Genomic DNA, 15,230 nt, shown 5'->3' on the forward strand with positions numbered 1-15,230 from the left:
AGTATCTGGGTACTGATGCCGGCCCTCTGAGCGGCCTCCGGTGCCCAGCTCGGACGGGGCCGGTGGGCAGCACTGGGTGGAAATCCATGCTTTGCCACTGTCTTCCTTCGCATTGCTCCTACCTTCTCACATCATTTTTCCTTATGATTCTGTGTTTTTGTCTTACATATGGTTCACTTCCTCTGCACTCATTTCTTTTTTGTGCCGGCTTATTCTCTCTCACACACTGTCACTCTTCTTTTTGGGGAGGGGTTTTTACAGTGCTGTGAATTTCATAAATGTTTCTGGATCTAGAGCTCATTGGTATTGAATTTGCTTTTCCAAGGACAGACAAGAAGAGGGATGGAATTTGACTGTCATCAGCAGAGCACTTGATTTTAGAACTTGGTTTCTAATGGCTATGGGGTTTAAAGCAGTGAAATAACTACACTGAATATCAATTTTACCCAAATGTGGAACAAAGGAAGATCATCCTCTCCACTGCTATCCAATATTATAGTGGAATTTCTGGGCAGAATAATAAGAAAGACAAGAGAATGAATGACAAAGGAGTTCAAAATAAGGCTGGAGGAAGCCAAACTCTTCCTCTTTGTAGAGGACAGGATGTTTTATCTATAGGATAATTGAGAGGCCTTAGGATCTTTATCCATAGGATAATTTGGAGACATAGGATCCTTTATCTATAAGATAATTTAGAGAGCTTCCAGACGTACCAGTTGGCCTCAGATTAAAATAGCAAAGATAAGAAATGATAACGATATTTAAACTAGGAAGAGAAAAGGTGTGAACATGTTTCTGAATAAATTTTACACAACTCCCTCTCAGTAGACATAGACACAGACGCACATCCCCAGAAACTTCTCTGTAGTCTTTTATTTAATGAGCTAGGGCTTCTCCATTGCCCGAACCCTGCCAGAAGTGGCAGCACACTGCTCATTCTCTGCTGTTCAACAGTTATGTTTGAGGCAGTTTTCTAGGTACGTGGCACACAGGTAATTTGACGCTGCAACGGAGTGTGAAAGATGACATCTAACGTCCTGCTTTACGCCGACGAGGAAGTCGCTCCGTGTGCTCACCAGTAGAGCTGTTAGTGAGAGCCAGGGCTCAGAGTTCACACATGGACAGAGGCCCAGCCGTGTTCCCTGAGCACCTGCCTCGCCTGCACCCCAGCACCCCGCCAACCAAGTCTCCCGGCGAATCTAACGCATCCTTGGAGGCTGCTGCCGTAGTCCATTCATTTTCTTACTGCTCTTCTGTACTCTATTAGACTTCTGTGATGGTGGGAAGAAGATAGGTCTGTGAAATGTCTGTGCTTCAGATCATTGAAATGATTCCAGGCTTTCTTTAGTTCATGTTATTATAGCACAATGCCCAAGGTAAGCGGATTTCTCACAACTCTGGATGGTAGAAGGCCAAGTTCAGGATTCCAAGAGATTGGGCTTAAGGGAAGGTTTTTCTCCTAGATTGAAGATGGCAACAACCCTGCTGAGCGATCACGTGACCTCTTTCTTTTGCTGATGGCAAGGGCAGAGAAAGAAGGAAAAGAATAGATAAACAGGAAACAGAGACCCAGACCCTTCCTCCTTTTATGAGAGCATCAATCCCATCTTGTGCAAAACGATTCACACATTGTAACAGGAAAGGAAGAAAACCCAAAGTCTTCTCTAGGGACACAGAGAGGATAAGACATGAGGAAGAGACCAAAGCCCAATCCAGGGCAAGCTCTTCACTTTCTTCAAGTTCCTGAAGACTGAGAAAGATGAAGAACCTACAGCTGTACATTGCTGGATGCTGGAACAGATGAAGTCTTCATAGTCTTCCCTAGCATTCATACAAGGCAACCAGGCCCGGCAGCATACTTCCATAATCCCAGTTCTTGGAATACGGGGGATGCTGCACTGCTAAGGAAGCCCTTGTCTCCAAACACACACAACAAATGGAGCTCAAGGTAAGCAATGCGTGCTTTCAGAGGCTGTCAGAGTTTACCGCGATCGAGCAAAGGACATGGTCAAGATGACGACACTGAGCTGTAGACTTTCCATGTCGATGACAGATTTTTACTGGAAGAACACAGGTGGAGAAGAGTCAACACTGGGCTTCAAGTCTGCAGAGTCAGGCTCTGGTCATGGGCTGACGTAGGTAAGTCCATGTCCGTTTACCATTCCGAGGATCCTAAAACGCTTACAAAGAAAGCTAAGTGTGTTCTGCCTGTGCTAACACACACGAATCCTAGATCACAGCTCATCTGTTTGCAATATGGCTTAATAAATATATTGAGCCTACTGCTGAGACCTACTGTCCAGAAAAAGCCAATTTCTTTCCAAATATTACTTCTTATGGACAATGTAGCCAGTCCTAGAAGAGCCCGGACAGGGCTGCACAGCGAGGTATGGATTGTGTTCCTGCATGCTAACGCAGCACACGAGCAGTCGCCCGTGAGGCAGACCTGTTACTTAAGGAATGCATTTCATAACTGATTCTTTTCAAGGATTGGCTGAGTATATTGCAAACCTTTCAGAGAAGATTTGCCATTCTGATGGCCATTAGGAGCATTGGTAATTCCTGGAAAGGGGTCAAGGGACAAACTCAACGGGGGTGTGGAGCTGGTTAACCTGTCATGACGGCTGTAAGAGGTAGAAGACCAAGCAGATGTGAGGAATTAAAGAGGCCTACAAGGAGATGCGCAGCCACGACGTCATGGATGCGTTACACTCACAGGGTGAAACCCCCTGGGGGCCTCACAGAAGAGAGCAGAGAAAGAGGTTTCTTGAGACAGAGTCCAATGAAGTGGAGTTTCTGTGAATATGGCTGAAACAACCACAAAAGACTTAGAGTCTTAGATGAGCCTCGTGGAGATTCGGTGAGCAGGAGCTGAGAGGACTTCCATCTTCAAAGCAAGACAGAATCGATGTGGTAGGTGTTATCACTGTTTTACTGTAAGGTATCGTCACAGGCTAACTCACAAGCTAGCAAAGGTGTCCAGATTATCAGCCACCATGGACAGCAACAGGAGACCCAGCAGGAAGTGTGTGGGCCACTGACAGCTCAGGGAAGGACTAACATCACTCAGAAAGAGGTTTTGTTTTTGTTTTTCCATTAAAGGGATGTTTTTTCTTAGGCAGGATGCTAATGCCCACTTTGTAGACAGTGCTTCTTAGGAACAAACAAACAAACAAACAAAAACAACTTTTATGTGCACTGAGAGTCCAGAAGATGTCTGTACCTGTTTGCTGGCAGTGGCCGGGAACTCTCACTGAGTGTTTGAATTTCGCTTGTGCATTTTGCTCATTGCATTATTTATTTAGCAAGGCACAAGTTGAATATCGACTCCTGTCTTAAAGCACAGGGGATGATTATGCTGCAGAGTGACTTGTGTGGTGAAATCTTCAAGAGCTCGGATTTGCAATGGCAACTTCAAAATCGCTGCGCACCGAACGTTGGTAAAATATTGATAGGCGTCTTAGGTTCTTTAAAATTGCCCCCAGGAAATTGGCAACATATGGATGGTCTTCAACCACAGCAGTCACGCTACACTCTTGGAGTGTGGAATGCTAGACACACGTGAGCAGGTCTCATGAGCAGCACCGCATTCCCCTCCAGAATCCACGTCAGCTCCCTGTGTCTGCGTGGGCTTCTGGTGATCTCTGGCATTCCCAGGCTCTGTGAATCTCTGAATGCCCTTTCCCTCCTTGTCTGTATCTGTGTCTCTTGCTGCCTTACGTAAGAGGGTCCGTCAACAAGCTCTAAATCCAGGATGATTTTACCTATAGCCTCTTAAAGTAATGGCATCCTCGATGATGCTATTTTCAAAGATGATTCAGTTCGGAATTACCTGACAGGCCAGGTGTTTCAGAGCACAGCTCAATCAGAACAGTGAGCATCATGCTGACTATGGCATGTTCAAGAGTTTGTTACATGCCTTGATGTAAACAAGTTGCCCAAAGTAGACACACGTGTTGCCCATACTACTCCAGTGTAATTTGTGCAATGCCTTGAAATTCCAGGCCTTAAGACTACTTTTCAGAGCCGTAAACTCCCATTAAAAAATAAACCATTTTTCTTCAATGTTATTGTGTAACCAGAAGCCTATATAGATTAAAATTTAAGGACAATGTTGGTTTTACATTTAGAATGAAAGATACATATATATACATATATGATAAGCCAATTCTAGCGAGAAAATTTCTATTGACCTATGCACACACATGCATTCAAAATTCTTGCAGTTACATGTATGAATTTTGAAATTCCCTTTACTTTTCACCTATAATAACATAAAGGTAGTTTTTTGTAAACTTCAGTGAACTGTATATCTATATCTATATCACTGGTGTAGTAGTATATATATATATATATAGAGAGAGAGAGAGAGAGAGAAAATCAGTGGTGGCTTTATATATATATATTATTTTATATATATAAACTACAACACCAGTGGTGGTTAGATAATGTACTTTGCAACCACACACCACACTGGAAACTGAAGCATGCCCTTTGGATGAACACACTTAGGTGGTTATATGCTAGGTATACCTTGGAGCACTTATGCACTATTCACTCTGCTGATATAATTAAGTTGTTTGTTATATACTCAGCCACAGTCGGCCACCAGGAAGCGTGTGAGGAGTGCAACTCCAGACAAGTTACAGGCAAGCGAAGAGGACGTGCAGAAGGAGGGGGTGAGGCAGGCCGCACGGAGGGATGGAAGAGAGGCTCCGGCTGGGAAGGGCGGGGGGCTAGTACGTCATGGATGAAGGCTGAACCACTTCACCGTGAGTGGAACACTCCGAAGCCTTGTGGCGTTGTGTCAGGGACCTCAGAGTGCTTACGTCTACAAGTAAATGAGTCAACTGAGCAAGCCCGGCACAGAATGGCGACTTTTTCATTGGTTACACGCAGGTGGGTACAGGCCGGAGAGCTGAGGATGATCTCCTGGAACATGATGGGTCAGCAGGGGTTGCAGTGGAGATGGACAGGGGAGATGGGAGATGCCGGAGGCAGGAGAGCAGCCCGTGGGAGAGGACAGCGGTGTGAACTCGCCTGTAGACACGCTAGGTCCGTGGTGACAGCCGGTTTTGGAAGAGGAAGCAAGGAGGGTAAATAGGGCTGAGCCCAGGAGGTGCTGAGTGAACCACGCGGAGATTGATTCTGGAAACGTTGGGGAGCCAGTAATATAGTTTACCGGAGATGAGGCAGGCTCAGATTTGTACTTTAGCAAGAAAACGCTTCAGCCACTGTGTGGAAATGGATTTGATTTGCAAACACCACTGGAGGTGGAAACACTCCCTGGAAGCCATTAGAGCAGATTCCAGCCAGAGAGGCCGGTGGCCTGACCCAGAGTCAGTGCAAATGGGGAAGAGATGTCCCGGAGAGCTTAATGTGTGGCCAGAGGCTGGCCCGGAGGCTGGCTCGGAGGCTGGCCTGGTCTGCTGGAGGCTGGGGAGCCGGGGCTGGGAGGGTGGAGGTGGTTACATGTCTCCTTAATGCAGGGGAAAATCTGACCGAGTGGACGAAGGCTGAGATGATCTCTTGCTTTTCTCATTACGTTCCTCTCAGGATGCCATTCTGCAGTTTCAAACTCAGCATCGGCCACCACATGGAAGTAGTGGCTCACACAGCGTTGCAAAAGCCAAGCAAGCCTCATTCTCACGCTTTTCTGAAATCGAGAGATCTTGTCATTGATGCCAAAATAAATTTGCGAGGCACTTGGCGCCGAACGCTGTGAGGAATCTATGTGGGAGCAGTTCTGGGGGGATTACACCTGGGTGTGTTTGCCCTCCCTTCCTTGTGATGAGAGTAGTTCCTAGGAATGCACACAGACACCCAAACCATCAGCTTTATTATTAGTCAGGATTCTCTAGCGAAACAAAAGAAGTCATCAGCACACACACACACACACACACACACACACACACACACACACACACACATATCATGTGCACATTTACACATAAAGAGTTGAAGGGCTGGTAATTGACGGCTTTTAAGAACTGGCTCACAGAATGATCCTGGAGCTCAGGAGCGGAGTGTGTGTGTGGAATGAGTTCAAGGCGCAGCACCTGGAAAGTGGGTACATGATTTCACCCAAGCCTCAAGAAAAACTCGCATGTAGGCATTGGTACAAGGTAATGTTTTAAGCTATAGGGACTTGCGGAATACCAGAGTTACGATGGTTGGTGTATTCATAGCCACACATATTTATTATCTTATGATGAGGTTAGTTAAAATACAATTAATAATAATAATGATGATGATGATGATGATGTATTATCTGGGTATCTTTCAGTCTAGAGGAGTTAACATAGCAAATTAGCTTTGCCTGAGGTAGCGTCTCCATTGGAAAGGAAAGTAGGGAATGGGAAAACGCGTGACTAATGTCTTCCTACACTGCTAGTACATATGGAAACAGCGGCAAGAACCTCAGTGAATGCTCTGAAACAGAGGGGCTGTGAAGGGGAAAAGAGACATATGCTGTGTTGGGAGGTGAATATCATTAGCAGGAGGAGTTTGGGCTAATGAAAGAGAAAGAGGAGGAATGTGAGCAACATAGGTTTAAATAGATGTGTGAAAAACACATGTAATTGTTGTAATGATCCCCTGGATAGCTACTGTATGCTGATGATAGAAGGCACAGGAAAAATGTGAGGTCGAGCATGCACCAGGCTCGCTGAGCCTGAACCCGGAAGAAGGTCGCGGGATCTGCACCGCCTCCTGAGCGTTTCCTGACACAAAGTTTGAGACTTTGCACAAATGCAATGACATAAACACAGCTTTGTCTTGAGAGTAACAGGGGACAGAAGGAAGGACTAACGGCGTCTACAAATGCAAAAGAATATGGTTCAAGGTCTCATGGGTAGAAATTGCTGGAGTGAATCTGAAGGACAGAAAGGAAATAGCCAAGTGGGGCTACAGGTAGACTCTAGTGCTGAAGTGGGAGCACCACACTGGATGTCAGCACTGAGGGAAGTCACCCTTTGGGTGACAGTGAGAAATGCTTACATCACAGAACCAGAAGAATTGCAGGGGACGATGTTCAGTGATTTTCAGCAGCACACACGGTGTTGTTAAAAGCACACATACACACACACACACACACACACACACACACACACACACACACACACACACACACACACAGAGCTAACAAACTGGAGCTACTTTGACCCTGAACACCGCAGTGTGTAAACTTACACGCCCATGAGGGACATTGGGCATTCTTGAATGACAGAAAAATTCTGGGAGTTGGAAAAATTACAAAGTTTTACTTCTTGAAAGTCATAAGTGAAACCACAAATACCCTGAAGAAATGAAGTGTGGTTACATTTGTAGACTCTTAATTTGAGGACTGAATTTTAGCTTACAATAACTAGTGGTAATGGAAATAAGTTGTGAAGGTGTGAAGTGAGCAGTGTGAGAACACACTTCTCTCCTGATTCTCACCCCTCTGGGCTTACTTCTATTGGCATCCTGGCCCAGTTGGAGGGCAAGTATTTAGTTCTATTTTTTCTGTGTGTGTGTGTGTGTGTGTGTGTGTGTGTGTGTGTGTGTGTGTGTGTGTGTGTGTGTGTGTGTGTGTGTGTGTACACTGACACTCTGGGAGTTATTTTACAAAAAAACTGAAACAAAAGAAAGAAAAAACAGAAGTAGCAGTCCATACAAGCAAATATGGAAGCGTTGGAGAACTTTGCAACTGTCCAGCAATAGTGAATTACATGAACTCTAAATCTGGACAACTGCTTCTGCTTATTTTTGAGAAGATATTTTGCTGCTTAGGTTTTTGTCCATCTTAATTATGGCTCACAATTTGCTTCTTTACCCCATTGGTACACTGTATGATTAATTGGTTTTCATATGATTACTTATTAGGAAATCAGTTTTTCCTGATATTTAAAAATAGTCTGCTTTTGAGGATGGGCTTTGGTAAAAGCCTATTACTTCCATTCTTAAGCAGTTCTCTAGGATCTTTGAAAGATTATTTCTTTGCATCACTTCGAACAGGAGTGACTCCAAGGGAAATTAGGATACTTTCCACTGAAGCTGTCGATGGAGATGGCTCCCTCTGGGGAAAATACATAGTACAGAGTCAGAATAAAATGTGAGAATGACAGGAAAAAAGGGAAAGGGCTGAAATGACATCTGAGTTGATAGTTTTGAATCAGGAAGTCTCTGTCAGATGAAAGACGAAGAGTCAATATAAAGGTGTCATGAATAAATAATTAATTGGATTTTAATAATTAATATCAATAATAAGTAAATAAATAATAATAAAAATGATTTTAATCCATTTGGAAGAGGCAAAAAGCAAATCTGCTCATCTTAATGCATAACACAGGATCCATGAAAACGTAGCAGTGACAGGGATGAGACCGTGTTAGCTCTAGGAGGGTTTTTTCACAGTGACATGGATGAGGCCGTGTTAGGCTCTGGGAGGGTTTTCTCAACGGCTGATCCTTGTCCTGCATTCAGTGGCTGTCTCATGCATGTGAGGTCAAGAGAGTACCATGTGAAGGGAAGGCACTTCAGCGTGGGGTCCAGGGGCAAGGGACACTTCTCACTGGGAGGATGGGGGTTTGTTGTGCTGTGCAGAGAGGGCTTGTTTTTGTCTGGCAAGTGCAGGAGAGGCTGACCTTTGACCTAGGGCAGCCAAGTGGCCTGGAAAGTGGAAGCAATGGGGGAGTCCTAATGCGGGGATGTGGCACCCAGGATGCAGCTGCAGAGCTGTGAAGATCCTCGCAGGTAAGATTTGAGCGCTAGGGAAGAGATAGTAGATATTTTGTCTATAACTCTGTCTTGAAGGGAAAAGAAGTGTTTTTGTGGTTGGTAATAGAAAAGCAATGACAATTTTTCCACTAAGGACTGGCAAGATCAAGGTGTTTTAAGGACATGTATGATTTTTAATGGGCATGGAAAATAAGAAAATATTGGTTAGGCAAGGACATAAAGATCTAATTAAGAGACCGTAAATTCATCTGAAGGAGAAACTAAGTAATGTGGTCATAATCTTAAAGAAGTCAGAGAAACTTAATGAATGAAAAATGATGAAGTTTGACAAGGAGAAAATAACTGAAAGGAAATTATAAATGAGTTAGAACAAGGGTTAACATTTTACATAATGGTTTATATGGTTCATCTGTCTCATTTTCTGTATCTCTGAATCTAGTTCTCTGTATATACAAAGATAATCATGAGCTATTTGATCAATAAAATAAAATATTAGTTGATTACAACAATAACATCAAGTAAATTTTCACAAATTCATAGTGAAACAGCTAAATGGTCAATTGAATCAGTAAATTAATGAGGCATAGAAAAAAAATCTCTGGTGTACAAGAATTCCAAATACTTTATGTATATAGTCCGGCTTCAAGGTTTAGAGGAGTTGGTACAAAGCTCTTCCTCATTTAAAAAAGTATCGAATGAAGAGGAAAAAAGATAAAACTGTGTGCATGTGCACACACGTGTGAGTGCATGTGTGTGTGCGTGTGAGTGCATGCATGTGTGTGAGTGCGTGCATGTGTGTGTGTGTGAGTGCGTGTGTGCATGTGGGTGCGTGCATGTGTGAGTGTGTGTGCGTGTGAGAGTGTGTGCACATGTGTAAGTGTGTGTGCATGCATGTGTGTGCGTGCATGTGTGTATGTGTGAGTGTGTGTGAGTGCATGTGTGCGCGTGAGTGTGTGCGTGCATGCACATGTGTGTATATGTGTGTGTGAGTGTGTGTATGTGTGTGAGTGTGAGTGCATATGTGTGTGTGCACGTACGCATGGAGGGGGAGACAGGGGAACAGTACTGGGCAGAGACCATGACCGCAGGCAACCGTGATATTAGGATTGTTATGCACCTGTTTCTTTCCCATGGACCCTGTAAACATCTCTACGGGGTGTTTAAAGAACAGAGGTTGGTCACATTGCTTCTATGACTGGCTGAGGTGTTCAGAAAGCTCTAGACTCTCTTCTGTGCCTTCCTCTTCCCTCGGCTGTCTCAGGAGATCCTTGCCTGCCCTTGGCTTCCAGCTTTATCCTTTGCCTCCAGCAATGGTGTTTTCCTCATTTCTCTCTCCACACATCTGCATTCGTATAAGGATGTCATTCGTATTTTCCGTGCCTGACTTCTGTTCACTCTCACTTCAGTAGGCCCGTTTCCAAATCTCATCACGCACTGTGCCACGCAGTGTAAAGATATCAGCCTACCTTTCCATTGAGGGGATAAAATTCAACTCTCTGATGTGATTTCTATTAGTATGATTAAATTAAACATATTATAGGATTAATTTTAATCATATCCCATTAATCAGTAGATGATAAAATTATACTTTGCTTTTGTGTTATTCCTTTCCCCCAAACATGTAATTCCATCCTAAACGTAAAAAAATCTGACCCATCTGAACTAAAAATAATCTTCAAAGTGGGGCTCAACAGCACTCGGACTCAATAACCGCATTGAAAGCCAGAAAAGTCGGAGACTCTAGAATCCTGAAAAAGCCCTAAGGTGACAGGACAGTATTATGCGATGCTGAATCCTACAGGAGACTTTGGACCCAAAAAGAACATTGGAAAAATAAACAAAACTAATGAGATTTATTCACCAGTTACAACAAATGCACCATGATTATGTAAGATGCTGTAAATGAGGGATTCTGGCGAATATGGGAATTTTCTATTCCATCATTAGAATTTTTTGTGTAAATCTAAAGCTCTCCTCAAGAGAAAAAAATTCTAAAATATATTTATAGTTTATCTTTATAAATCAAGTAACAAAATGGTACATGTTTGGTGGGATGCTAACATATGGCATATAATATGTAACAATTACCATGTAGGTTCTATTACATTCATAAACATGAACAGAGATGTATCGTTATAATCAACAAGTGAAGCAAATGCACTTTTGCAACCTGAGAATCCTTCTTCTCTTAATGTCTTATTCTAAACGTGAGATCCGTAATGTGTCTGGTATATTTACAGTACATGCTGGTCTTTAAATCACAATTGTCACAGTTTCTGTCTGGATCTTAGTAAACAAGAATGAGATGGAACTTTATAAACACACTACATTTAATAGTGTTCTCGGTTTTTGGATAGGGAGATAAGTCCCTTTCACTCAAGGTGACTCGTGGTTTGGATCAGGAAGCTAAAAGCAATGACGCAAAGGAATTCCTGGTGAATGTTGAGATAAAAAATTACATTGAGAATAAAAATAATGGATTTAATCATTGAATAAAGTCATAACGTTTTTAGTCCTACCTTCATGTTCTAGTTTAGCATTTGATTAGTTTGTGTCTCCCACTCTGAGGTTATAACACAGGACCTGCAACATGCTAGGAAAGTGCTCTGTAAACACACTGTAGCCATATTTGCCTAACGGGGTATTATATGCATGTTTGACTTGTTATGTAGAAGCAAATTGAACATTTATATTATGTCATAGAAGTTCCAAATCACTATGAAATCATCAGGATTTCTGCAATGGGGGCATAAAATTATGAATATATATTATATATATGTATATTCAAAGATAGAAGTGCAAATAAATACACACACTAGCAGAATCTTCTTATTGATCTTTGAAAGTTCCTCATGGTGACATGTTAAGTATCTCTCTGTGATCAACTATTTATGCTGGCTTTGGGCTCATTATTTTCAGTTAAGGATTTTATATACTTGAATCATTAACCTACAAGACTGTACAGGTTTCTCTGACAACATGTTGATAGCAGATTATCCATTTATCTAGTCTATAAAATGCAATTTTTATTAACATTTCATGATTTCAGTAATGAAATAAAACCCTCATTTAAAAAGCAATGCAAATTTTGATGTATAGAATTGAGGGGGATAAATATTCAACAAAGAAAGAAACAGTGTGAAAGACTTAGATTCATAAAAGGCTGCTTAGTCACCTACCGACGGAAAGCAGTCTAGAGACCACAGAGTGACTAAGGAGCTATGGGACTCTGCTCAGTAAACTAGAGCACGTACAGCATGTAGGGGCCAGGTGGGCCCGCTGCTTTGGTAAATACCTGCCAATGACACTCAGTCCTGCACTTCCTGGCCGGCAGGACACAAGGCAGAATGCACAGGGATTTTAAAAGGCTGCTCCTCACTTCAGAGTTGGCTTGTCTTTTTTTTCCCCTTACATCATTTGGCTTTGTAAATCCTAAAATATGTTTGTTCTTTCTACCTTAGCTTTTAAAGCAATTCAAGTCCAATCATTGGTGCAATTTGTTTGCAGGAAAGAAAAATACCTTTCCGTCGTGTTTTATGGTTTGCTGACGGTATTTATCTTTATATTTCACATTTCTTGTATCTTCATATTTACGAAGATGGCTTCAGTGGCTGATGATTGTAGTAACACAAATAAATGAATACCACAAACTCCAACAAAACACTCCTCCTAGATTGAGCTTTTAGGAATGTTTGAGATTTTCTTCAGAAATATTTTAATGATTGCTAATGTTGAATAATGCCACAGCACAATGTTTTCACTATTCCTACACTGTTTTGTAGGAAGGTTTATTTTCTCATTTCCTCCTCCTCTCCTCTTCCACCCTCCCTCCTTGCCTTCCTCCTTCCCTCTCTGTCTCTCTGTCTCTCTCTCTGCTTTTCTCTGTCTGTCCGTCTGTCTGTCTGTCGCCATTGTAAGCAATATGGCAATCCAGGGCTGGTTTTATATGTGGATGTCTGATAAAAACATGGTCCATGGATCCTCATGGGTGTAGATAGAACCTGGGAGGTGGGGAGGAGGGGACATGGGGGCATGGGGGACAGGGAGGCCCCCCCAGCACTGGGCAGCTGGGGGTGAGCTCTGCCACAGTGCACCTCCTCCTCCTCCTCCTCCTCCTCCTTCTCCTCCTGCTCCTCCTGCTCCTAATCCTCCTCCTCCTGTTCCTTCTGCTCCTAATCATCCTCCTCCTCCTGCTCCTCCTGCTCCTCCTGCTCCTCCTGCTCCTCCTCCTCCTCCTCCTCCTCATCTTCCTCTTCCTCCTCCTCCTCTTCCTCTTCCTTCTCCTGCTCCTCCTGCTCCTAATCCTCCTCCTCCTCCTCCTCTTCCTCCTCCTCCTCCTCCTCTTCCTCTTCCTTCTCCTGCTCCTCCTGCTCCTAATCCTCCTCCTCCTCCTCCTCCTCCTCCTCCTCCTCCTCTTCCTCCTCCTCCTCCTCCTCTTCCTCTTCCTTCTCCTGCTCCTCCTGCTCCTAATCCTCCTGCTCCTCCTCCTCCTGGTTTTCTGTTCATTTGATCCTTTGTGGCACTCAGTCTCAGAGCAGTTCCACCAACTGTCAACAAACACTGGACACAATGCTATGTCTTTTCCTCCAGTGAGAAATGTCTTGATCTGGCTGACACACTTCTCTGCCCTGTGCCTGTGGCTGCTCCTTCCCAGGATGCCAGGGAAATGCAAAGACCAGATCTGACAGGCGATTTCCCTCTTTAATCCTATATGGAAACGGAGGAGCGTCGAAGTTTATGTTCTTTTCAATTTAATTCAATGCCAACGATATTCATGTCAAGGTTTTGTTCTTTTTCATCTTTCCTTTTCCTTCTGTTTAAAATATGGAATTATGACTATGTGTGGAATTATGAAGAAAATTCCTTAGAGAACGAGCATCCTCAAATTATTTCTTGGTTTCTTTACAAGGACTACCATGACTACCAGGAAGTGGAGGGCTGAGCGTTCTCATCCAAGAAGAAGGGACGAGAGACTAGGAGCAGGGAAATATGCAGACATTATGCTGACATCTCAACATGTAGAGAATTCCACCTTTATTAATGTATCCCTGCTTCAGAATAGTCAAAGATTGAATGATTAATTATTGCAGGCATACTCTCCTTTTCTGTGACAATGAAATTAAATACAGAGAAGACACAAAAGCAATTAAAAATTACAATCCTCATTATGAAGCCCAAACTAACCTCCATCTCAAGATCCTTCTTCTTCAGCCTCCCAAGAGCAGGGATTAGAGGTGTGTGTCACACAGCCCTGTTCTGTGTGTAAATATGAATAGCAGGCTTGTCAGATGCCAGGTAATCTTGGCAAGAAAGTTAGCATGATTTTTTCCAGCTAGATTCTTCAAATGAAGAATGAGCTCTCCTGGATTTCTTCTTGAAGAGCTCTTCCTTAATTCTTCCTTCGGTAGCCTGAGTTTTTGTTACATTCATTTTGTAGGCTGCCTAGGTCAAAAGCTTCAGAAGGCCTTAGGATTTTTATCCAGAAGTAAATATAATAGAAATTGGATTACTAGAATTGTGGTTTTCATTAAGCTGAAAATCCATTTATTTTATAAAAGAAGAGCTAATGTTTTCCATGTAAGTCATCAAGCTTTAGATAGTATTATAATGCAAAAACGTAACCCAAAGCATATTGAGTTTTGAATTACAGCTTGAAGGAAATTGTTTCAAGATGCTTAGAAACTAATATGTTGAAATAATGAGGATCAGAACAGTATAATTTACCAATCATATAGTTAAATAAAAATATGTTGTCTAATGTCATGTATATCATTTGCATAGATAAATTAAACATAGCTTAGAAAAAATTGAATTTGTAATATTTCAATTAATGAGGTCGCTTCAAAACATGTTTTATCAATAATAATTAAATTATATAAGCTAATAATTCCAAATGTCATTATATTTTTAATGTTCAATGTAGGTTTTATTTCTACTTTACGTTAAGAGAGGAAACATCTAAAGATTGCCAAATGTTGAGAACCCCACACACATTTCACTATGACAGAACAAAATGTTCCAAAATGCTGGACTTCAAAGTTTTACTTACATAAAATATGTAAGTTCTTTATTTAAAGTGAATTTTGTTGGAAGTCTTCAATTATATGACTTGCAATTCTTTCCATCTGAATTAATTTAGTTAAAAAGAGGATAAGGTTTCAAAGATCTAATGATGTGTAGATTAAGAATAGTTGCAGTAAGCAAAACCATCAGCAGTTTTTAAGTACTTCAGTTCCTAGCAGGCTGAAAATAATCTTTCCACAATCCTGCCCTCACCCTGTTATTCATAACCAAGCAGGGTAAAATGTCACCTGAAAATCATTCTCATGGTCTTCCCTGCTAGAGAAGAAGCAGATGCTGATGTGACAGGTCACGTATGAGCAGAGAGGTGACTGGTGTCCACCTCTGGCACTAATTGTGGCCATCTTGTGAGTGGTCTCCTGAGTTTGATTGCAGAAAATGTTATTAAAACAATTTGTTAGTCGAATAATGCAGTGGCATAAAGTTAA

The sequence above is a fragment of the Dipodomys merriami genome, unplaced genomic scaffold (assembly GCF_024711535.1).
Source record: "Dipodomys merriami isolate MVZ:Mamm:240054 unplaced genomic scaffold, mDipMer1.0.p SCAF_15, whole genome shotgun sequence".
Classification (NCBI taxonomy): Eukaryota; Metazoa; Chordata; class Mammalia; order Rodentia; family Heteromyidae; genus Dipodomys; species Dipodomys merriami.